The 24924-nt window shown below is 34.1% G+C and overlaps 1 long non-coding RNA gene across 2 annotated transcripts in view; it reads left to right on the top strand.

Annotated features, from left to right (window-relative positions):
• The window catches only part of LOC117797256, a 168093-nt gene that overhangs the window by 108072 nt on the left and 35097 nt on the right, over positions 1-24924 (top strand). For both annotated transcript variants that reach the window (XR_004622199.1, XR_004622198.1), the window contains exons 5-6: positions 11448-11543; positions 17473-17565. This is a non-coding gene — a long non-coding RNA (uncharacterized LOC117797256). The remainder of the gene's footprint in view (positions 1-11447; positions 11544-17472; positions 17566-24924) is intronic.

Here is a 24924-nt window from a genome sequence, read left to right as displayed (position 1 = left end):
ATAAAGCAAGCATCAGACCAGACTCAGATATGACACAGGTGTTGGAATTATGACACAGGGAATTTAAAATAACTATGATTGATATGATCAAGTTGCTAATGGTAAAAGTAGACAGCATACAGGAATGTATGGGTAAAGTAGGCAGAAGGTTGGAAATTTTAGAAAAGAATCAAAAGAAAATGATAGAAATCCAAAATTACTATAATGGAAATGAAGGATGCCTAGAAGGGCTCATCAATAAACTTGATACAGCTGAGAAAACAATAAGTGAACTTGAAGATAGATCACATAAACTTTCAAAAAAGAAGTGCAACGGGAAAAAAGAATGAAAAAAAAAAATGAACAGAGCATCCAGTAAGTGTGGTACAATTACAAAAAGTATAGCCTACATGCAATTGGAATACCAGAAGAAGAGAGAAGGTGCAGAAGAAATATGTGGGGATGTCTGGGTGGCTCAGTCAGTTAAGTGTCATCTGCCTTCAGCTTAGAATATATCTTGGGGTCCTGGGGTAGAGCCCTGCATTGGGCTCACTGCTTAGTGGGGAGTCTGCTTCTCCCTCTCCCTCTGTCCCCCACTCATGCTCACTTGCTCTCTCTCTCAAATAAATAAATAAATAAAATCTTAAAAAAACATGTGTATAACACCCAGTGCACCATGCAATACGTGCCCTCCCTACTACCCATCACCAGGAATATATCTTGGGGTCCTGGGGTAGAGCCCTGCATTGGGCTCACTGCTTAGTGGGGAGTCTGCTTCTCCCTCTCCCTCTGTCCCCCACTCATGTTCACTTGCTCTCTCTCTCAAATAAATAAATAAATAAAATCTTAAAAAAACATGTGAAGTAATAATGGTGAGGATTTTCCAATATTAATAACAGACACTAAACTATAGATCTAGGGAGCACAGAAAATACAAGAAGAATAAATAACAAAAAAATCCAGCATATCATATTCAAACTGTAGAAAACCAAAGAGAGAAAATGTTAAAAAACAGCCAGAATTTATTTATTTATTTATTTTTAAAGATTTTTATTTATTTATTTGACAGAGAGACAGCAAGAGAGGGAACACAAGTAGGGGGGAGTGGGAGAGGGAGAAGCAGGCTTCCTGCTGAGCAGGGAGCCCAATGCGGGGCTCAATGCGGGGCTCGATGCGGGGCTTGATCCCAGGACCCTGGGATCAGGACCTGAGCCGAAGGCAGACGCTTAACCACTGAACCACCCAGGCGCCCCCAAAATTTAAAGATTCTAGAGCCAGAATTTAAAGATTCTAAAGGCGCCTTCCTAATAGAAGAAAAAGAATAAAAATTACAGCACATATCCCTTCTAAAACTATGATAGCAATAAGAGAGTGAAGTAAAATATTTAAAGTGAAAAGGAAAAAAAAGAACCTATAATCTAATATCCAATGAAATTATTTTTCAGAAGATAAGGAGAAATATAGACTTTATCAATCAACAATAATTGAGGGAGTTCATCACTAATAGGCCTCTTCAAGGAAATTTTTTTTTTTTAAATTCTCTATGGAGAGAGAAAATAATGCTGTTCAGAAACTCATATATAAAGGAAGGAGGAACATGAAAGAAGGAATAGATGAAGACATTTTGTTAAAATTTGAACATCTTATTTTTCTTATTTTTAATCTAAATCATTACTGTTTTTAGTCATAATAGTAATAATGTGTGATTATAGCGCATGGATAAGTAAAATGGAAACCGCAATACCATAAGGGAGAGAAATTAGGAGTACTGTGACAAGAGTGCTGCACTAGACGTGAAGTAGTTTAATTTTATTTGAGATGAACATGAAGTAATTAAAAGCATATTAGGCAAACTGTAGTGTAACTACTAAAAACTGGTTAAGTATAATTGATATGCTGAGAGAGGAAAGGCAATGGAGTCATAAAATGTTAAATTTAAACCAGAGAATGCAATAAAAGTGGGAGAGAAAGGAACAAGGAACAAATGCAATGAAAACAAAACAGGAACATGGTAGTTATTAATCCAACTATATCAAAATACATTTTATTTTACTTCTTAAAAAATTTTTTTGGTAAAGATTTTTATTTATTTGACAGAGAGAAAGAGAGAGAACACAAGCAGGGGGAGCAATAGAGGGAGTGGGAGAGGCAGGCTCTCTGCTGAGCAGGTAGCCTGATGCAGGGCTGGATCCCAGGACCCTGAAATCATGACCTGAGCCAAAGGCAGACGCTTAACGGACTAAAGTACCCAGGTGCCCCTCAAAATACAATTTAAATATGAATGGCCTAAACATACAAATTAAAAGACAGAGATTATTTAGTTAAGACAAAATTATGATATCTAGAAGAAATTCACTTTATGTGTAAAGACTTAGCCCGAAAATAAAGAGATGGAGAGAGAAATATCATGTTACTACTAATAAAAAACCAAAACCAAAAACAAAAACAAAAACAAAGATAGCTATACTAATTTCAGATAGAGCTGANAGACTTAGCCCGAAAATAAAGAGATGGAGAGAGAAATATCATGTTACTACTAATAAAAAACCAAAACCAAAACCAAAAACAAAAACAAAAACAAAGATAGCTATACGAATTTCAGATAGAGCTGTTTTCAGAAAATTATTATGGATTAAAACAGGCATTATATAACGATAAAGAGTCAATTCTCCAAGCAGACATAACAATTAACACACACACACGCACACAAACAGATACACCACAGCAAAAAGCATCAAAATATGTGAGATAAAAACTGACAGAATTTCAAGGAAAAATAAATCCATTTTTATAGTTGGAGACTTCAGCACCCTTCTGTCAGTAACTGATAAAGCAGACAGAAAATCAGTAAGGATATAGTTGAACTGAATAGCATTATGAGTCAACTGAACTAATTAACATTTATAGAATACTGTATCCAACACCAGTAGAATACATATTCTTCTCAAGGTTACCTGGAACATTCATAATGAGACCATATGCTCATTCATAAAACATACCTTAACAAATTTTTTAAAAATCATACAGGGTATGTTGTCAGACCACAGTGGAATTAAACTAGAAATCAATAGCCCACAGATAGTTAGAGTCCCAAATACTTGGAGGTTAAACATACATACTTTGAAATAATATATGGGTCAAAGAAGATATATCAAGAGACATTTTAAAATATTTTGAACTAAATTAAAATGAAAATACAATCTATCATATTTTATGGGATACAGCAAAACCAGTGCTAAGAGGGAAATTTATAGTATTAAATACATTAATTAAAAAAATCTGTAATCAATCATCTAAGTTTCCACCTTGGGAAACTAGAGAAGGAAAACCAATTTAAGCCTAAGTCAAGTCAGAGAAAAGAAATAATAAAAATCAGAGCAGAAATCCATGAAATTGTAAACAGGAAATCAGTAGAAAAAAATCAATGAAAGCAAAAGCTGGTTCTTTGAAATGATCAATAGAATTGATAAACTTATAGCAAGTTAACCAAATAAAAATAGGGAATAAACAAATTCACAGTATCAGAAAGGAAAGAAGGATCATCACTACTGGTCCTAAGGACGTTAATAGAAAAATAACAATATTATTAACAACTCTGTGCCCCAAATTGATATAAAAAATTGACCAATTCCTTGGAAGGTACAAACTACCAAAACTTAAAAGGAGAGTATCTAATTTGAGTAGCTTGTATTTATTAAATAAATTGAATTAACATTTACTAACCTTTCAAAAAACAAAGTACTGGCCCAGATGATTTCATTGGTGAATTCTACCAAACATTTAAGGAAGAAATTATACCAATTCTCCATAATCTCTTTTAGAATATAGATGTAGAACACTTCCTAACTCATTCTTTGAGGCCACAATTACCCTTATACCAAAGCCAACAAGGACATCACAAAGAAGGAAAATTATAGATCAATCTCTCTCATGAACACAGATCAAAAATCCTCAACAAAATATTAGCAAATTAAATTAGACACCATTAAGAGAATAATAATAGCAGTTATAAACCAGGAGAAATATTTGCAAAACACATCCCTGAAAAGAACTTGTATCAAAAATATACAAATAACTCTTGAAACTTAACAAATAGGAAAACAACCTGATTTAAAAACGAAAACAAAAATGTCACCAAACAAGATCTATACATGGAAAATAAGTATATGAAAAGATGACCATTATCATTTGTCATTAGAAAACTCCAGATTAGAACAACAGCGAGACCTTTACATACCTCTTAGCAATGTAAAATTTTAAAAAATTTAAATTTGAAAAAAACCCTGATAATGCCAAAGGTGATTTCGGAGCAACATTGCTGGTGAGATGGCAAAATGCTGCAGTCATTTTGGAAGACAGTTGGAAATTTCTTGTAATGCTAAACATGGTCTTACCAGATGATCATATCACAGGCAGTCATGCTTCTAGATATTTATCCAACTCTCTTGCAAACTTATTCCACACAAAGCCTTCACATAAATGCTTACAACAACTTTGTCATCGCTAAAACCTAGAAGCAACCAAGATGTCCTTCAATAGGTGAATAAATAGTTTTATGTCCACACAATGGAATATTACTCCATGATTAAAAAAAACCTATCAAGCCATGAAAAGACATAGATGAATTTTAAATACCTATTTTTAAGTGAAAGAAGCCAGTCAGAAAAGATTATATACTATATAATTCTAATTATGTGACATCCGGAAAAGGCAAGCCTACAGATGGTAGGAAGATCAGTGGTTGCAGGGAGGGAGGGATAGGAATTAAATAGGTGAAGCACAGAGGATTTATTGGGTGGTGAAACTATTCAGCATAATCACAGTGATGAACATATAACATTATGCATGTCAAAACCCAGGGAACAATGCTGTACAAAGAGTAAAACAATGAATGTAAATTAAAAGAAAAATTAAGAGGTCCCGAGATCTTAGATGGAATGAAGTGGGTGATAAAAAATATAGCCTTATTACCAGTATATGAAACAACCTCACTGAAGGTGGTGGGGGAAAAGGTAGTGACTTAAGTGACTTTGGAAATAAGTAGAATTTATAAGCCTAAAGGCAGAAGATCTGTGCATAAGCACTAAACTATAGTTTATAAAGTTCCCCCCCATGGACTATGGGTTAACACTTCTGATATTGCCATACATGTATACTAGAAATGAATAATTAAGTAAATAGATAGTGGATTATGGGAGTCAGCTTTCTTACTGTTGGAGTTAGAATTTACAGATAAGCAAAGGAAAGAGAATAGGATGGTCAATGTGCTAATGGATTAGAGTTGAAGACATTAGTATGAACTTATGTTTAGCTTAATATAGATACAGATGGTTATAATAATATTTATAGATCTCTGTATATACATGGATTAATATGCACCCAGATATTCTTTTGCTCTGTCAGCTGAGAGGACCTAAAAGAAATGACACTCCATTAAGCAAAGAGTACACACAATGTCCAGATCTTGGTTTCTAATACCATTCTCCAGTAAGAGGAACCAGAGCTCCATAGAGAAATGATTGATTCTAGGTGTGAGGCAGGAAATACACAAGATGAACCTGGATCATCTTATAGTACCAGAAAGTAGAGACGTGTTGTACACCCCCACTTATACATACCCACTCCCTTACACATACACACACACGCACTCTGATGTTCAAAGGGACACAGAATCCAACTGAAAGAGTTCTCAAAAACTGGGAATAGAATCATGAACAGAGAATAAAGTACAATGAGACTTTATCCAAAGTATAAAATAAATGCTCATAAATCCATATTAATGTAAATAAGTGATTGAATAAATAAATGAGGGAGAATAGATGAAGATATCTTACAGAAGAATTCCAAATAATTTGTGTAGATACTTTGCCCTCAAAGAAATGAAACATAATTCCCCAGTCTTTAAGTGACTATGCTGTGCATAGTGACTCCCTTCCCAAAAGTACAGTATGAAAAGGGGTAAGAACAATTACTTGATAGTGGGGAAGCCTGACAAACCACCTCAGCTAGATGATCAAGGTCCACATCAACAGTGATAAGTCATGTTGATACTATGTAGATTGATATAATGTGAGGATAATGGTACTTCAATTCTGTGATCTTCCTCCCCAAAAAAACTACAACCCCAGTCTACTCATGGGAAATACATCAGACAAATCCCAATAGAGGAACGTTTTACAAAATACTTAATTAATATTCCTCAAAACTGTCAAAGTCACCAAAGATAAGGGAACTCTGATAACTGCCAAAGTGAGGAGTACCTGAAAACTGAAATGGGGTTCAGGAACATCAGTGAAAAAAGGACATTGCGTAAATACCAAGGAAGTCTTAATAAAGTGTGGACTTTAGTTAAAAATAGTATATCAATATGGGTTCATTAATTGTAACAAGTGTACTTTATAATGTAAGATGTTAATTATAGGACAATTGGGTGCAGAGTCGTACAGGGAAATCACTACTATCTTCGTGATTTTTCTATAAATCTGAAATGTACTAAAAATGAAGTTTGTTAACAAAATATGGTACTTAATTTACATGAAGTAGAAAGAGCCTCCAAATAATTAGTGCTAATACAAATTTTACATCAAAAAACAAGGAAGGATATAGTAATTAAATCATTCACCACGATGAGAAAGAAGTTTTAGATCTAGTATCAAAATGGAGACGACAAAAAACTTCCACATTTGTTCTCAATGTAGTAAGATAAATGAGAGACCATTTTTTCTAGTCTATCTTTATTTTTACTGTGCAGTTTATATTTTTACCTCCAGCATCTTAAAATTCTTTGCTTTACAAAATATTTCCCCATATTATACAATTAATGCATATTCATTGTAGAAAATTTGAAAACTATCAAAAAATGTAAAGAAGAAAGTAATACCTACAATTTCTTTATCCAGTTATAAGAAGTTTTTTAAGGTTTTAGTATTTTATTTTCTAGCCATAACATTTTATTTTATTAAATTTCAGGTATTATATAAAATAAGTATTTCTGTAGTAATATGATCATATTTAAAACATTACTGAATCTCATTTAGGTTATTTTCCCCATATTGTGTTTTGAAGTTTGAATATGTGAGAACATATCACATAAATTATGCCTACATAAATTGCATGCATTTGCTAGTCAAATAAAATAAGTCAGTGAGGTTTTTTTTATTGAGATATAATTTTATTGAGTTATAATTGGCATACAGTATATATATAATATAGTTTAAGTTTGAGGTTGGACAGCACAATGCCTTAATTTACGTATATTGTGAAATGATTACCACCATAAGTTTGGTGAACATCCATCACCTCATATATTCACAAAAAAGTGTTTTTTCTTTGTAATGAGAACTTTTAGGATCTATTCTCTTAGCAGCTTTCAGATATACCATATGGCAGTGTTAACAAAGTCAGTGAGTTTTAGAACTATCCAAACTGATTGAAATCTTAGAGTCAATTTGATTGAAAATCCTTTTCTCTCTTGAGGGAATCATTCATTCAATAAATATTTGCAAACTTACTATATGCCAGTCTCTGGAAGCAACAATGAACCAAAGAGAAAAATTCCCAACTTCATAGAACTTACACTCTAGTAGTGGGAATGATCAGAACAGGAATTTAAAAAATACCTCTCATTAATATGCTGAAGGCTTCAATGGAAAAAGTAGACAATATGCAAGAACAGATGGATAATGTAAGCAGAGAGATGAAATATTTAAGAAAGAATTAAAAAGAAATCCTAGATATCAAAAACAGAGTAACAGAAATACAGAATGCCTTGGTGGGTTCATCAGTAGACTACACACAGCTGAGGAAACTATCTCTGAGCTTTAGGATATGAGAATTGAAACTTTTTTTAAAAAGATTTTATTTATTTATTTGACAGAGAGAGACAGCCAGCGAGAGAGGGAGCACAAGCAGGGGGAGTGGGAGAGGAAGAAGCAGGCCCATAGTGGAGGAGCCTGATGTGGGGCTCGATCCCACAACACCGGGATCATGCCCTGAGCCGAAGGCAGACGCTTAACCACTGTGCCACCCAGGCGCCCCGAGAATTGAAACTTTTAAAACTGAAAAGCAAAGAGAAAAAGACTGAAAAAAATATCCAAGAACTGTGGGACAACAATAAAAGGTGTAACATATACGTAATGGCAATACCATTTAAAACATTTATGACTGAGAATTTCCCCAAATTAATGTCAGATACTAAACCATCGATCCAGGAAGCACAGAGAACAATAAGCAAGATAAATTAAAAAATCCTATACGTAGGCATATCATATTCAACTTCAGAAAAATCAAAGACAAAAAATCCTGAAAGAAGCCAGAGGGAAAAAACACCATATCCATAGACGAACATAGATAAAAATTATATCATACTTCTCAGAAACCATGCAGGCAAGAAGAGAGTGAAGTGAAATATTTAGTGTTGAGAGAAAATAAGCTACTGCCCTAGAATTCTGTGCCTTTGAAATTATCCTTCAAACATGAGGGAGAAATAAAGACTTCCTTAGACAAACAATAATTGAGAGAATAAATAGAATAAAACTTTTGGGAGGTTACATAATTGTCTATGTAGAAAATCCAAAAGGATGACAAAAGACTCCTGAAACTAGTAACAGATTGTAACAAGCTTGCAGGATTCAAGGTTAAATGTCACTTGCTTTCCAGAAACAGACCCATATATACAGAGAACAAACTGATGGTTGCCAGAGGGGAGGGAGAGATGGGCAAAATAGATGAAGAGGAGTGGGAGATACAGGCTTCCAGTAATGGAATGAATAAGCCAATGGGATAAAAGCTACAGCATGAAGAATATAGTCAATGGTATTGTGATGGCGTTGTTTGGTGACATTGTGGTAGCTACACTTGTGGCGAAAATAGTATGACATGTATACTTGTCACATTGCTATGCTATACACCTGAGACTAATGTAACATTGCATATTAGTTATACTTCAATAGAAAGAAAAGTAAAATCGCTTTTCCATATACCAGCAATGAACAAGTAGAATTTGAAATTCAAAACACAATGTAGTTTGCATTAATACCACAAAAATGAAATAGTTAGATATAAATCTGACAAAACATGTACAAGATCTATGTGAAGAAAACCACAAAACTCTGATGAGCAGAATTAAAGAGCTGAATAAATGAAGAGAAATTCTATGTTCATGTATAAGAAGACTTAATATTGTCAAGATGTAGGTTCTCCCCAACTTGATCTATAGATCCATTGCAACCCCACTCTAAGTCCCCATAAGTTGTAGATATTTGCAAACCGATTCAGAAGGTTATCTGGAGATTCAAATGACCCATAATAGCCAACTGAGTATTGAAGAAATACGAAGTCAGAGAATTGACACTTCCTGACTCACGACTTACTATAAGCTTTAGTAATGAAGCCAGTGTGGTATGGCGAAAGAATAAACAAGTAGATCAAAGGAACAGAACAGGGACCCAAAAGTGGACCCATGTAAATAGAGGCAACTGATCTTTGACAAAAGGAGCAAAGACAATATAATGCAGGAAAAAGCAGTCTTTGAGCAAATGGTGCTGGAACAACTGGACATCCACATGCAAAAGAAGTAATTCTAGACATAGACCTTATATTCTTCATAAAAGTTGAATGAGTCACAAACCTAAATGTAAAATTCTAAAACTCCGAGAATATAAAATAGAGAAGACTTAGGTATGGCAGTGACTGTTTGATATAACACAGAAGGCATGATCCATGAAAAGAAACAATTGATTTGCTGGGCTTTATTAAAATTAAAAACCTCTGCTGTACAGAAGACAATCTAAGAGAATGAAAAGCCACGCCAAAGACTGGGAGAAAATATTTACAAGAGAAACATCTGATAAAGGACTATTATCCATAATATACAAAGCTCTTAAAACTCAGCAAGAAGAAAATAACCTGAGACTTGACCAAACTTTGATTAAAGAAGATATACAGAAAGCACGTAAGTACATGAAAAGATGTTCAACATTGTATGTCTTTAGGTAACTGTAAATTAAAACAGTGAACTACCACTACATACCTATTAGAATGGCCAAAATCCTAGACACTGGATTTACGGAGAACTAGCAAGTCTGTAGAGTAACTGGAATTCTCTTTTATTGCTGGTGTGAATACGAAATGTTACAACCACTTTGTTAGACAGTTTGGCAATTTCTTACTAAAGATTCTGTTACTATATAATCCAGCAATTGTACTTTGGGTGTTTACTCATACTACTAATGAAAACCTATCCACATAAAAACCTGCACATGGATGTTTATAGAAGCTTTATTCATAATTGCTGAAGCTTGGAAGTAACCAAGATGTCCTCCCATAGAAGAATGGGTAAGTAAACTGTGGTACATCCAGAGAATGGAATATCATTTCAGTGTTAAAAAGAAATGAACTGTCAAACCACTAAAAGACACAGAGGAAATCTAAATGCATCTTCCTGAGTTTAAAAAAAAAAAAAAAAGCCAGTCTGAAAGGCTGCATGCTGTATGATTCTATCTATATGTCATTCTGAAAAAGGCAAAACTATGGAGACAGTAAAAAGATCAGTGGTTGCCAGGAACTGGAGAAGAGGGAGAGATAAATAGATGAAGCATGAAGGATACTTAGGGCAGTGACACTATTCTATGTGATACTGCAATGGTGGATACATTTCATTATATATTTGCCAAAACTCAAAATGTACAACAGCATGAGTCAGGCCTAATGTAAACTATGGACTTTGGGTGGTAATGTGTCAATGTACGTTCATCAAATATTGGTAATAAATGCGCCGCTGTGGTGTGGGATGTCGGTAGTGAGGGAGATTATAGGGGCACCTGGGTGGCTCAGTCATTGGGCGTCTGCCTTCAGCTCAGGGTGTCATCCCAGGTCCTGGGATCGAGCCCTGCATCAGGCTCCTCCACTGGAACCTGCTTCTTCCTCTCCCACTCCCCTTGCTTGTGTTCCCTCTCTCTCTGGTGGTCTCTATCTCTGTCAAATAAATAAATAAAATCTTAAAAAAAAAAACTGCTCTAAAAAAGTTTATAATTAAAAAAAATGAAATGGTGTGGCTGGGCTATCTAATGAAATATTCTGGTGAAGACACATCAAAATTATTTTTCAGAGTTTTAAGCATGTATTTCCACAAAACAAAACTATAGCATATAGAGAAAACATAATTTATTTTCCTGTTGATTTACATTTGGGTTTACAATTTATATAATGAAAGACAATAAGAAATTGTTCTTTTTTTAAAAAGGGACTTCAGAGTGATATTGGTGGTTGAGACAAAACTGAAACACAAAACACACCTCATGAATATTGGCAGGAAATTGAGATGAGTTTAAAAAACATATGAGGGGACACTTGAGGCAAGTTATGTGATATAAGGTTCAGACTGGAAATGGTTGGTTATGTATTATTCTATAGTTTGACTCAGTGGAATCAAACAGTATATAACGAGGTGCTTTTGATTTGCTTTTCAGGTGTCTAACTTTTCTGAGATAGGGACTGTATGTGAAAACAGAGCCAGAAAACTATGAGGAAATGTTTCTTCTATTCAAAAGAAAACAAAGTAGAAGGTAAATAAATATTGACAGTTTTTTACTGGGAGTTTAAGCAGCTTCTTTTTCTCCAGTTTTTTTTTTTTCTTCCTTCCTGTATCATCACTCTCAGTTCTGTTATTTTCTTCTTATACAGGGCTAATGGGCTATGACATAAAGTATAAAGTGCTAAGTTGATGGAATTGTCAGAGTAGATGCTGTCATTAGCCATGTGTATTCTTATTCATAGAGCAGGACACAAACCACTTTCTTCAGATCTATCTAGAGCTACGTAGAAAATGCTTAAAATCATTCATTTAGTCATCCATTCAATCATTATTTAATGAGCACTTATTATGTGCAAGGTGCTACTCTGGGGCATAATCCTAAACACAAGAAGAATCACTTTGCCCTCATGGAAATTACTGTTTACAGGAAGAAATGGACATTAATCAAATAATCACGAATACAATGTTAAGGGCTAGGAAGAGGCAATCTGTGAGAGGAAACATATGAACTCAGCTTGGGAAGTCAGAGAAAAACTGTCCCCAAAGAAAATTAAGTCAAAGTCAAGGGATAAATAGCAGTTTATCTGGTGGAAGAGGGCAGGAGAGAGTAGTCCAGGCAGAAAAAATATTTAAATATGTTGGCATAGACAATAAACACGAGTTTATTATCAACATATAACAGTAAATAATAGAATAATTGCTTATTCAAATGTTACAACTGACTTTGCATTAAACATGTATTTCAAACTCTAAAAGTATTAAATTTGGCTTTGTTAAGGAGATGAGATCATGAGTAGGTCTTTTTCCTTTTCCATTTTTCCAAATATAGTTGAAATGATTTCATATAATGGGAATATTTTAGGAAAAAACAAACAAAATAATTGCATTACCTCTATTGTGTTTTATTAAATAGCTTGTATCCTTGCTTCTTTATTAAAAAATATTTAGCATTCAACACCTTATTTCAATCAATGTAAACTGAATTTCCTCAAAGATACTACATTCTTTTAATGTCCCCATTTATAACTTAGGGCATTCTTGGCACAGAGGAAAGCCTTATAAGGGAAGGGGTGCCGTACCCTGAGAGGGACCTCTCGACCAGTCAGAATGCTCATTATCAGTCCAATTATCCCTTGATAATTGGCCTGCCTGTGGGAATAATAGGCTGGGATGATTTACCTCAGTGCTGACATATTTATATCTATAGCATCCTACACTCTGCATTCTAAACTTCTTAACATTTGCTTAAATAATGGAAGAGTCTGCTTCTAACTGTTAGAATATTTGCTCAATATTTAACTTCCTGCGGACACGGAAGAACCGCTCTGCTGAGACCCAGGGAATGCACCTTGTTTGTACTAAACTTTGCAGTGTTGGCAATAAATCTTACATAACGTCCAGCTTTCTTATTTTGTCTCTTTACAACATTCTCCAAAAAGACAAATCTCCCTTCTTGGAGTCTGTGAAATTTCGTCATAGGATAACACTCTTAGAATGGAGTCAGTTGGCTTGTAAATGCTTACCAGCATTTCAACACTTCTAGATGGCTGGCTGATGTCCAAATGAGTCTAGGGAATGGCTAAGGAGAGGAATTGTGATGGCATTTTACAGAGGATAGGGTATTTGCTTTTATGTGTTTCTTGAAATAATTAGGTTGAATTAGGTTACACTCATGGTATAGTGTTTTAAAGTTTCCAATTTGAGATTCCAGTGTCCTCACTTTTTTTGTATCTTGTGCTCCTGAAATGTGTTAGCAGGATGGAGATGTTTGCATCCTCTAGGTCTTTCTCTTTTTTTTTAGGTGCATAAATTTATCTGTTTAATAAATAGTTCATACACTGGCCAGAAACCAAGTGGACAAACTGTACTCACTAACCCTTTAATACTTGGCTCCTTTGTATAATGACCCAGCCCATTATTAGATAATGAAAGAGTGTATGAGAAAGTGGGAGATTATTTATGATGGAAACAAAATGAAACTAATGGGACAAGATTTGAAAGCTGTGATGCATGAAAGGTGCTATGCAGGCAGCTTTGGCACCATGACAAGCAGAGAGAAAGGCTCAGCGGGAAGCAGCACTGTGAACATGACTATGAAAAAGAAAGAATGGATTTCCTGAATGAATCCTTGCCATCTGGTGTTTGTTTAATACACAATGAAGGTCAAATGGCTACTGATCCTTTTTTCTATAGTCCAGTGACTACAAGAATGAGAGGAATCAATGAGTTTATCGATATGTCTGGAAATGACTCACCATATGATCTGATTGAGTCAATAAAACTGAAGTAACTTGTCATTACTCTTTCAAATGTGGTTTGGATCTATGACCACAATTCTGCTTTTTTTTTTTTTTAGCCAATTTGCTGGATCAAATGTGATTGGTACTTTTTTCAATATTAATGTTTTGAAGCATTTAATTTTATAGGTAGGTGAGATTAATAGGAAGGGTCAGGAAAAAAGTCTCTCATAAAGCTGAATGTTTCTCCTATTTTCAAATGGATCTGGTAAACATTTGTTTCTGTTGATTGGTGGTGGATTAAAGGATTTTTTTTCCCACTTTGCCTTTTCTATGTATGAAATTGATTACATACCTACTTTATATAACTATTCCTAGGGGACATGTTAACTTTTAGTGAAATGCTTTTTTTTAGCATTATCTGTAAACAGCATACGCTTTGGGGAAGTCATACGTAAGTCGAGCATTTTATTTTATGTAACATTCTCTTTCCTGCAGGTTGTTCAGGAAAGTACTTCCACAGCCTGATCCTGGAACTCATACCCTCTACAACTAAAGATGCAGGGTTTTCTGTTGAGTTCTTTTCTAAAGACTAAAATAAAAGATACTTTTCTCACATTAATATTTCTCAGCTGCCATGAAAACAGGGATAGGAGAAGCCAAAAATAGAGGAGCCAGCTGTGGGAGGCTGCTTCTCCTTTTTTTTTTCAGGATAACTCAGAAAAGTCTTTCAAATTCATTCCATAAAGAATGTGTTAAAACAAATACTGTTTTACGTGCTTCAATGCTATACTTTAGAAGCTGATATACACTCAACTGTGACACCAGGAATGTTATCTGACTATAGTGGTAGTAGAATTGGTAAGGTTGCCTCCCGGGTAGATCTGTTTAGTATTCTTTACCTCTTCTCTTTCTGAAAAGACTCTTGACTGAAGCTAGTTAATTAAGAGTGAGGCAGTTATGAAAAAAATTCTCTTCTCCCTCAAGTAGACTCAATGTGTTTCATTCTAGATGCCACAAATTTTGTTGGTATTTTTAGTTTTTTTTTTCCCCCTGAGCATGAAAGTATTACCTGTAAATGAAAAAACAAAGAATCACCCATCATTCCAGTGTACAAAGGCACCATATTTAATATACTGACTGCTTTATTTTTTCTATTTTTTCTTTACTTAACTGAGCTAATACTGTAAATGCAACTTTATAATTTGATTTTTTGTTGTCGTTTTTGCTTAACATTTTATCTGAGTTTTTTTATGTCCATGAAGCCTTTTCTGCAACTCTCATGCCCAGGTAGACTTGCTACTCCCTTCCCTGTGTTCCCACTGCTCTGTGATACTATATTCTAACATAGTACTTTTAATATTGTGTTCGTATTTTTTTTTAATTTACCAGCTGTAAAAGCTTAGAAAGAAAGAACCTACATTTTATGTCTTTTGCAGTATATAAAATGAGAGTTTACTGATTAAGGGTATAGACAAGAGCAGAAGATACTCACCTGATGGTTAGAATTGCATATGTACTGGGGCTATTAAGACAGAGGACTGATACAACAGAAATCAAGTGTTTCTTGTACTTAGTAAGAATTTGAATTCTGTAACACAGAAGGATGTCTAAAACCTCAAGACACTAATATTCTATTTGATTGACAAATAAACTGCTTAATGGCTGGATATGCCTAGCCCTAAAGTATAAAGTCAACGACTTTGTATGGTTCATTCCTCGGTAAACAATGATGTTAGCTTTTATGACCAACTGGCCATCATTTTTTAAAACTAGCATCATTTGGGTTTGTATTTTTTCAAGCTTTATTGGGATATTATTGGCATATAACATATGTAAGCTTGGGGTGTACAATATAATGATTCGTTTAGCACAATAAGGTTAATTAACACATCCATGGCCTCACACAATTACCATTTTTAAATGAATATGTGGTGGTAACTTTTAAGGTGGACTCTCAACAACTTTCAAGTATAGTACAGCATTGTTGATGATAGTCACCATGCGGTACATTAGATCCCAGAACTTACTCATTTTATGGCTGAAAATGTGTATCCCTTGAGCAACATCTCCCCATTTCCCCTACACCCTGGCAATCACTGTTCTACTCTGTTGCTATGAGTTTGGCTTTGTTAGATTCCACATGAAAGTGAGAACATACAGTATTTGTCTTTCTCTGTCTGACTTATTCTACTCAAGGCCCATGAATATTGTCACAAAAGGCAGGCTTTCCTTCTGGTTTATGAAATTGGCCATCAGTTAAAGGGTCAGGTACATTCACCAGGCCTGGGAGGTCTTTTGGTAGCAAATATCAATAAGGTAGATTGACAGGTGGACAGGGCTGTGGGTGCTCTACTTAGACTTTTAGATAACTTAGAAGATAACTGGCTTCAATTGGGGCTTGCAAATCCCAAGAGTATAGAAATGTCTTTCAGGTTAATTGCCTTGGATTTTCTCAAGGTGAAAGGTGCAATAGAAATGTCAAAATGTGAGTACTATTATTATATTTTCTGTTATCAACCAATAGCTTTACCTCTTATGACTCATTTATTCAAAAGTTGGCATAAAACTGAGAAGCAGTTCTATATTCAAACTTTGAATAAAGAAAAAGTAAATTTGGGATTTATTCAGCATAAATAAACTTCATCATATATAATTTTTTCTCAAATCCATGAATTTTAACTCTACGGCTATTTTGCCTGCTGTTCTTTTTTGAAACAAAAAATATGTGGGTACATATTGTTTTAACAGACGGATGTTGGGATTATGCAAATAACTAGTAATTTTAACTATAGGAAATCTTTATTATGTCTCTGCTGCACTTGCTTGTCATTTTTTAGGATGTGATTCATTAGATTAAAATATGTTTCTTCATCTATGTTCTATGTCTTCTTTTCTTTTGGATAATAAAGACTGACATTAAAAAATAGGATTTCCCAAAGGCATAACCTGATATGAAATATGTTAGCAAAAATATTTGCCTGAGTCACTGAAATACAGAAATTCTCTATGACCTACAAATGCTGTAATCTTACTAAAGATACTGTTTTCTCAGGATTGGTTTCCCATCTTCCTCCATTGCTCTAGAGACCTAGAATAAACTAAGAAGAACAATAAAGAGTTCATAGTTTCCCATAAACACCAAGCACGAGAGAAAGGTAGTTGATTTTTACATATGAGATTGAATTTTATCAAAACTGACACCTGTTTCCTTAAGTCCACCCTGCAGAAATTTATGTGTGGAATATGGGTTACTACTAAGTCACACTGAAAAGCCACAAAGGTTGTCCATTTTGTTTCAGACTACCACTGATTTGGGTCACCTATACCTGTAACCCTCCCTATGAGAATATTTTGTTTAAGGTTACCTGTTCTCAAAAAGTATTTATACAAGGTGTATCAGAAATATACTCCTTAGATTCTTATGTTATTGGTGGTGTTATTATTATTGTTATTATGATTTTGCTCCTGGGCTAGCACCAAAAGCTGAAAGTTCCACTTTCATTGGTTGCTGATGATTCTCTGGTGGGAAAGAGAAAGACTGCAGGCATGGTTGATTAGAACCAGAGTGGTGAATGCTATACGCATAGTGTGGACAAAGCTAAATATCAACCCAGAATTTTTACATTGAGTAAATCTGAACTCTCTTTCTCACCTGGAAATTGTCAGATTCACCTAGTCTAACAACTATTAAGTTTAATCCATTTCCTTTACTTTTTTTAGGACTGAGAATTGGATAGAAGGCTCAGTGGTGTTGAGGAGTATTTAAATGCCTTGGGCCTTTAAGGACATTCTACTGAAATGAACATAACTAAGGTAAAATAAACCTCTACTCTTTAAAATATGTCTGTTTTTCAAAATATAAGACTTGGTACCTCTTTTTAAAAAATTTGTTTCAAGTTTTTATTTCAATTCCAGTGAGTTAACCTGCAATGTAACATTAGTTTCAGGTGTAGAAATTTACGTACAATACCCAGTGCTCATCTCAACAAATAGATTTGGCACAACTTAGCTAATTATTTAATTTTTAAAAATTCTTATAAAAAAAGCCCTTTGAGGTAAACCATGATAGTTTAAATATCTGAGTTACTATTCCAGGCTCCTCTGTGCTATGGAGTAAAAGTCTTGTTTTATGGAAATGGGGTTGTGGGAATGTGATAACCCAAACAAGGATGCACTTTTTGTTTTTGCTCTGAAATTCCATCCTTTTCCTTTTTCTCTGAGTTGCATTGACTGAAAGAGTTATTTTCCTGTGTACTTTTAAAAGAAAGTATTAAACGTCAACTGTCTCAAATGCCAAATGTGCATGGATTGTTGTATTTTCTAACAGTCTTCTAGGTAGTTAATTGAGAACCTGGTGACTAATATATCTCTCCTGAAAATCGTTTGGCTCAGCTTTTGAGCAGAATCTCCTAAGGGCTTTGTTAGAGGGGAGGGTAAATTTCATTTTAGGCTGAGATTGAAATGAAGGATATTTCACTCTGGAAAAAAATACATGTAGATCTTTTTGTTGGACTGGCATTAACTCAGTTAGGGTCCCACCTAATGGGCAATCAACAAAACAAGCAGAGGGAAATTCTAACAGCACAAAAGGTTTGAGTAGGAAGATGGTCAGAGAGGATCAGATAATTAACCCCGAGAAGTTGGGTTCAGTGCCTTTATTGGAGGGATTACAGAGATAAAATAAGGTCATTTCTCTTGTATAGAAGAAGATGGAGGGGTCAAGAACTTAGAAACATGGAGAGGGAAAAGAGTGAGAAAGGACATGGTGCTACTTTTCATTTTCTGCTGTGTGACAAAGGTCAAAATGATGGCACTTCTGGACTTTGAAGAGATGATCTTTCTTTATTGGGATTAAGTTCCCAAAGTTGCATTCATTGAACTTCCTAAAAGTAGCAATGGACATTTCAGAATGAACTTCTAAAGCACAAGGGTCCTTGACTCCATGCTGGAAGTTTCCCAGCTGAACTAAGCTGTAGAGAACTACTCTGGATAATCCATTTGACCAAAACTGTATCAAGCAATATGGCCTATTTACAGTCAACCTTTAGGGTTTTAACCTCTCAAAATGTCAAAAGACATTCATGACACATAAAAATAATACTCATATATTCTTAGCCAAATATACCAGCACTATCAATTCAGTAATATCTATAAACCTAAATTCAGAAAATGACATAATGATTTTTTTCTATATATTGTGCCTATTTTACCTATAATGCCAAAGGAATTGGGGGGATTCTTTTGCATAATTTTAGAGAGTCCAAGCATTTTCTTATTATAAATACCTTAGTTCTTCCATGGTCTCATGGGGGATCCCATGCACATACAGTCTAAGTCAAAATGATATACGAAGGAGAGTATTTTATTTGACTTAATGACCAATTCTCATTTTATTCTGACCATAGTTTCAGTTGGTCTTTATAAAGCGTTTTTGAATCTTACTAAAATCTGTCCATGGAGAAACCTGCTAATTTTTGTTCTGAGCTCTTACAAGTTGTTTTGTGTGTGTGTATATTTGTTTATATATATATATATAAAAATAAATGTATATATAAAATCTTAACATTTTCTATTTCATAATATTGAGGTTTATAGTTTCTAACTTGAATTAAAAGAAATCAGTGGGGACTCTATGGTATTGAGAGACAAATTTAGAAGTTCTTGCTGTTTACAAAGACATAGATAAATTAATATATATTAATAGGTTTGTTTGGGGGGATATGAATTTTATAAATACTAATGCATTCCGTTTACCGCATTTTTTATTGCTTTTTCCATATAGCTCTATCAAGGTAGATCCTAGGAATTAGCTATTATGTTTGAAGAAATTTTTTTTTTTTTAAGTTTGGAAATACACAGAAGTGAAGAAAGTACTTTCTTTCATCAAATTTGAATGGAAAACAAGCTTAGGAATTTTACACATCTTTGAATTCTAGTGACATCAACAGTTACAAATCAAGTTTCTTCCCTGCCTTATTTGGGATGTATGCAAACTGAGTTAATACAGTTCGTCATTTTTCACTCAGGGAAATTTTATGACTTCATTTTTAGAAATGAACTCAAATTCAATTCTCCCTTGATTGAGTGACTAAGGCAGTGACTTCACCATGGTATGTTGTGAAGGAGAAAAAAGTATCGATGAGTCACAGAAAGTTTTGATTAAAGCATAGATTTTATTCCACTTAGTGATTCATTTGTGACTTTTCTTTCTCTTTGCTACTTAAAGTGTTTCATTCCCCCTCACCCAGAGCAAGGAGAACAGGGACTGAAAAAATATGAAAGTCTTCTCTCTTCACTGTAATAAAGGCAGAGGGGTGAGGATCATAGAAGAGAGGATTTTCCTAAATGGGTTATATCCCAGAGTTGTCAGGGTCTCCCTTCTTTAAATAATGAAGCTAAGGTAATTATCATGTCTAAAGAGAGTTTTTTCAAGAAGGTTCAAGAGATTGATTATGGAAGATCAGGGACAGAATTGGTGCTCTGCTTCTACTGATACTCTTGAGGTAATTACTGAGATTGTTTCTGTGTGCAGACCAACCCTCCGTCTTCTCTTTATGGCATTATGACAGCCTCCCTGCCTTCCTGGCAACTGAGGTTGGCTGATGTTGAAGCTAAACTGTGGTCTGTGGGTGTGTGCATGGTGATGGTGGTAAACAATTCATAATAATTTTATTCAGATCAGTGAACAACTTTCTGCTATTTTGACATACTCTTACCATATTTTGGAAAACAAATCATCTGTCCCAAAGTAAATGGTCTAATTTCTTTTTTCTAAAAGGATCAGACCTATTAATAAATGATAGATAAAATGTAGGGTTTTTTCTAAATTCTGAGAAATAAGAGTTTAAGTAACCAGAATAGTCATCTATGGTTTTATATTACATGGTATGATGTTAAGGTGATGAAAATATTGTACTTAAGAATGTCAGGGCAGGGGATGGGCTTGACAAGCACCATCACGTTCTTCTGAGGGTTGTGAAGCTGTCTTCTGCATTATAAATGGGGAAAATAATTAAAATGCCCTGCCTGGTCCTTGGGTCTTGCTAACAATGATAAAACAGTGTGCATGAAAGCTCAATTTTTTTTCATTCGTTCATGTAACAGATATACCAAATATTTTCTCTGGTTTTTTTTTTTTAAGATTTTATTTATTTATTTGTCAGGGAGAGAGAGAGAGAGAAAGCACAACCAGGGGGAGCAGGACTCAGAGGGAGAAGCAGGCTCCCTGCTGAACAAGGAGCCTGCTGCGGAACCCTGAGATCATAACCTGAGCCAAAGGCAGACACTTAAGGAACTGAGCCACCCAGGCATCCCCTTCTCTGTTTTATATGAATAATATTCTGGACTATATATTACAAAAGCAGATAGGCAAAATTACTAATATTCTTTGAGATTGTGTGAGTTTTTAAGAAACACAAATACCTAAGAGAAAATATAATTTAAGAGTAAGCTTTATTTCTATTTGTTATATGATAGTATTTCATAATTATAAGTCTCACTACAACTAACAAAATCTAACCAAATAGTATTTTGAGTGGCATAGAAAACAGCTTCTAGTATTAGATACAGAAATATGTAAATCAACTAAACTCAACTGTATACTAATTGGCCAACACACCCCTCATTTAACCAACAGTGAGCTATTCCACAAGTATCTGGGAATCAAATGGTGACTGTGTAGGTGTAAATGCATCTCTAAATTAATTTTCCAATAATAGACAATCTCTAACAAACAGAAACTTGGAAAATAAACAAGCATAAGGGCAGGAAGGATATTTTGTTTGTGATTTTAATAAGTACAATGTTTTTTGTGTTTAGATGCTGTGGAATTTCATCAACCACACAAAGCATAACAAAAGTAAACTTTGACTAAGGTTTCCCACACAAACTGAGCTTTTGGTGTCACTACAAAGAAATTGTTCTAAGGGCAAAAATCTACTGTGTCTGTTTTATTAAAAAACAACTCTGTTTTTTCCCCTCGCAATAACTGCATTATCAACTCAGAACACTTCACATCTTTATTCATATGTATTTTCCTATTTTGTGTGTGTATATGTTTATATTTATGTATTATATATAATATATATACACACATATGTATATTTATTTTTTTCTAAAGTTTTATAGTAACCAAAATTTCCATCAAGAGTGTGAAGAAATTCTTGGGATACATTAAAATAAATAACGGTAAAGTGAAATCATGATTCTTCCATGTAAACATCTATACAATATTCATAGATCATGGAGCTAAAGTGGTTCTTAGAGATGTTTTAATAAAATCTCTCTAATTCATAAAAAAACTGCAATTAAACAACTTGTGCACTATCACATAATTAGCTTTATCTACATCCAAAAATTTTTATACAGTGTTTTTTAACTTTATATAGCATATAAAGCACTCAGATGGAATAAGAAACAAACTTCTGATGCTGAAATTCAATATTGTTTCCAAGATGAGATATTACTAAAACATTGGACAACTAATGACAAAGCTGTAGACTTCTCCCAGTTTTCTTTTAAATTTATTTGTCCCTAAGTTTTATCCTCAAGAGTATTATAGATTTATAGGAACCCATAAATGTATAAACCGTATATCCTCATGGCTTATTTGTTCTATTAAAAAATGAAATTATACTTCAAAATAAATAATGACGTTTTCGGATATAAAGAAAACAGCAGTCAGTCACACATGATAGATGTGAAAATGGATATTTCTTTTTGTATTGAACTCTTCATGTAAAACCCTTCCACTTTTCATGTTTTAATCCACAGAGCAGAATCCAGAGAAAGTATCAAAATAGCACTGTCAAAATGAGTTATTGAAGAGTAGAGAGCAAAAAAAATGAAAATCATTTTACTAGGGCTAGATATAAGAATTTCAACTCTCTTGTCCCTTATTCATAATTTTGACCACCTCTTTATGACAAGTTTTTGTGCTGACGAATTTAGTAATTCTAACTTCTTACACAGGCTGTCTTTTAGAAATTATAATGGTGCTGTTACAGACGTTAAGGTTACTGATACTCATTTCATTCCTATATAATCAGGTCAAATAAAAGCTCACTGAGATATATACATTATGAATAAGCATGGTAAGAAGTGTGGGCCTTGGTTGAAGATAATGGTAAAATTCTCTCCTTGTAGGTCCATTATAGATGTGCACCTGGTACATTAAAAACATTTGTAGCAATAGCAATGACTCTTAATGCTTGTATCATACAGAAATTTGAAGGTATCAAATGGTTTTTAAATGGCACTCGCATGATTTGCAAGAGGACTAAAAAATGTATTTACCCTCAAATTGCTTAAATATCAAGGGCAAACTCATTGGCAGATGACATAACAAATGTTAATTCCAGTCCTCTCTTCTGCCTTCCAACCCAGAATTTTCAGTGATTGGAGGCCTACAGGTGATGGACTAGTTCAATCAATAGTTATACCCCATCTCTAGCACTTAGACATGAATTATTTCTTATCATAGAAATAACTCTTTTGACAAAGATTGTGAGAAAATGAACATTTATTGAAATACATATTAGAAATAATTTTTGTGGTTTTTTTGGTGAGGATCCCGTAGATTTTGACACTCTTAATATATTGGCTTCCGTATAAAATATTGGCACTTAAATGGTATTCTCATGTTAAGTCTGAAAACATAGTCTCTTTGCTTACACAAATACCTTTAAAAGAGGGTAATTAGTGACCAGTGGCTAAGAAGACCTCTGTGTTGAGAGGTTATGCTAAGCCTCTTGAAGATTCTCCATGTAAACAAGTCAGACCACATCACTCATTATCCCTCCTTTGTTTACTTAGAAAAAGGTTCAAACTATTTAATGAGAGGATTACCCATACTTCAACTCTATTGAAAAAGATTAATTGATATTTTCCTGTTGGAGGTTTCACCACTTGCATTTGGCTTCCACTCTCCTATTGTTACTGATGCTGTGATCAACAGAGCAAAGTTGCTTAAAGGTTATCCAAATTTCACAGCTTAACATTACTCAAACTAATTATATTTTTTCCTTGTCTCTTAGACCTTGAGTTCCAAGGACTGTTAATTTATCACTCGAAGAGACTGTGTTCTCAACTTTACTTGTCTGAATTGAAAATTATATGACTAAAATCTGGAGACTTGGGACAATTTTGCTGACTATGTTATAGACAAAGTAGAGTACCTACTCAAAATGGAATATTAAAACATAGAGCCAAATTTCCATGTAAGCCTAAAAATAATGAATTCTTTCACTATAATGTATATAGGAGATTTTGAAGATAATTTCAATATCTTACCATCATCTTGGGAATACTATATGTATTTTTAAAAAATCCCACCATTTTGAGATACAATACTGTGATAGAAATCTTTACAAATTTTCCCCCAAAAATGTGTGTATTATGGACATATGGCTGCATATTTGGATAACACCATTTGCATTTTTCAAACTTGCATTTTTTAAAAGCACTAGCTTGGCTTTTGCTGTCAGAATGGCAAACTGCTAGTGTATTCATCTAAAATTCCTAGTTTAACTCTTTGTCACTTTAGCATTTTATGTAATGCTAATACGTTCACCTTTTCTTAAAAAAGTAACCTAATATGTTGGAGGCAGTAAAATAAGAAAGACTTTTCAAACCATAAAGTTTAATAATAGGAGGAGTCACATCATAGTGTGAAAAAAAAAGGATAGTGTCAAATTTTGATCTTAGAAAAAATGCTTCTGAAAATTACTGGGGGAAAAGAAAGCATGTTAAAATTATTTTACTTCAGATTAATTCCCTGGAAGGATTTGCAGTTTTTATGGTTTTCTAGGGTTATTTTGCAAAAGCAGTGTTAGTTCCTGAATATTTAAACATAACACACTAGAATATAGAACCCTAAAAAAATGATGACGAGAAAATAAAGATGAAAAGAACCCTAGCATTAGGAATTTATGGAGATTACTCTCAAGTTTTCATTTGCTGTGAGCTTTCTAACAGAACATCCTTGAATTTCTTAAATTTCTTTATTCCATCCGTAAATTCCTTTGTGATGCAATGTTAAAAATGAGGCATATTGTACACATGGCCTGCCACAGCATTTTAAGAACTACTTACTTCAGTGTCCCCCAGCCCCCAAGGAGCAATTTTATTCAAGGGAATCAGGTACCCACTTACGGTTGAATAATTTACCTGTCT

Source organism: Ailuropoda melanoleuca, chromosome 20, assembly GCF_002007445.2.
Source record: "Ailuropoda melanoleuca isolate Jingjing chromosome 20, ASM200744v2, whole genome shotgun sequence".
Taxonomy (NCBI): domain Eukaryota; kingdom Metazoa; phylum Chordata; class Mammalia; order Carnivora; family Ursidae; genus Ailuropoda; species Ailuropoda melanoleuca.
Note: the sequence above shows the minus strand (reverse complement) of the source record. Positions and strands in the feature narration are given on the sequence as shown.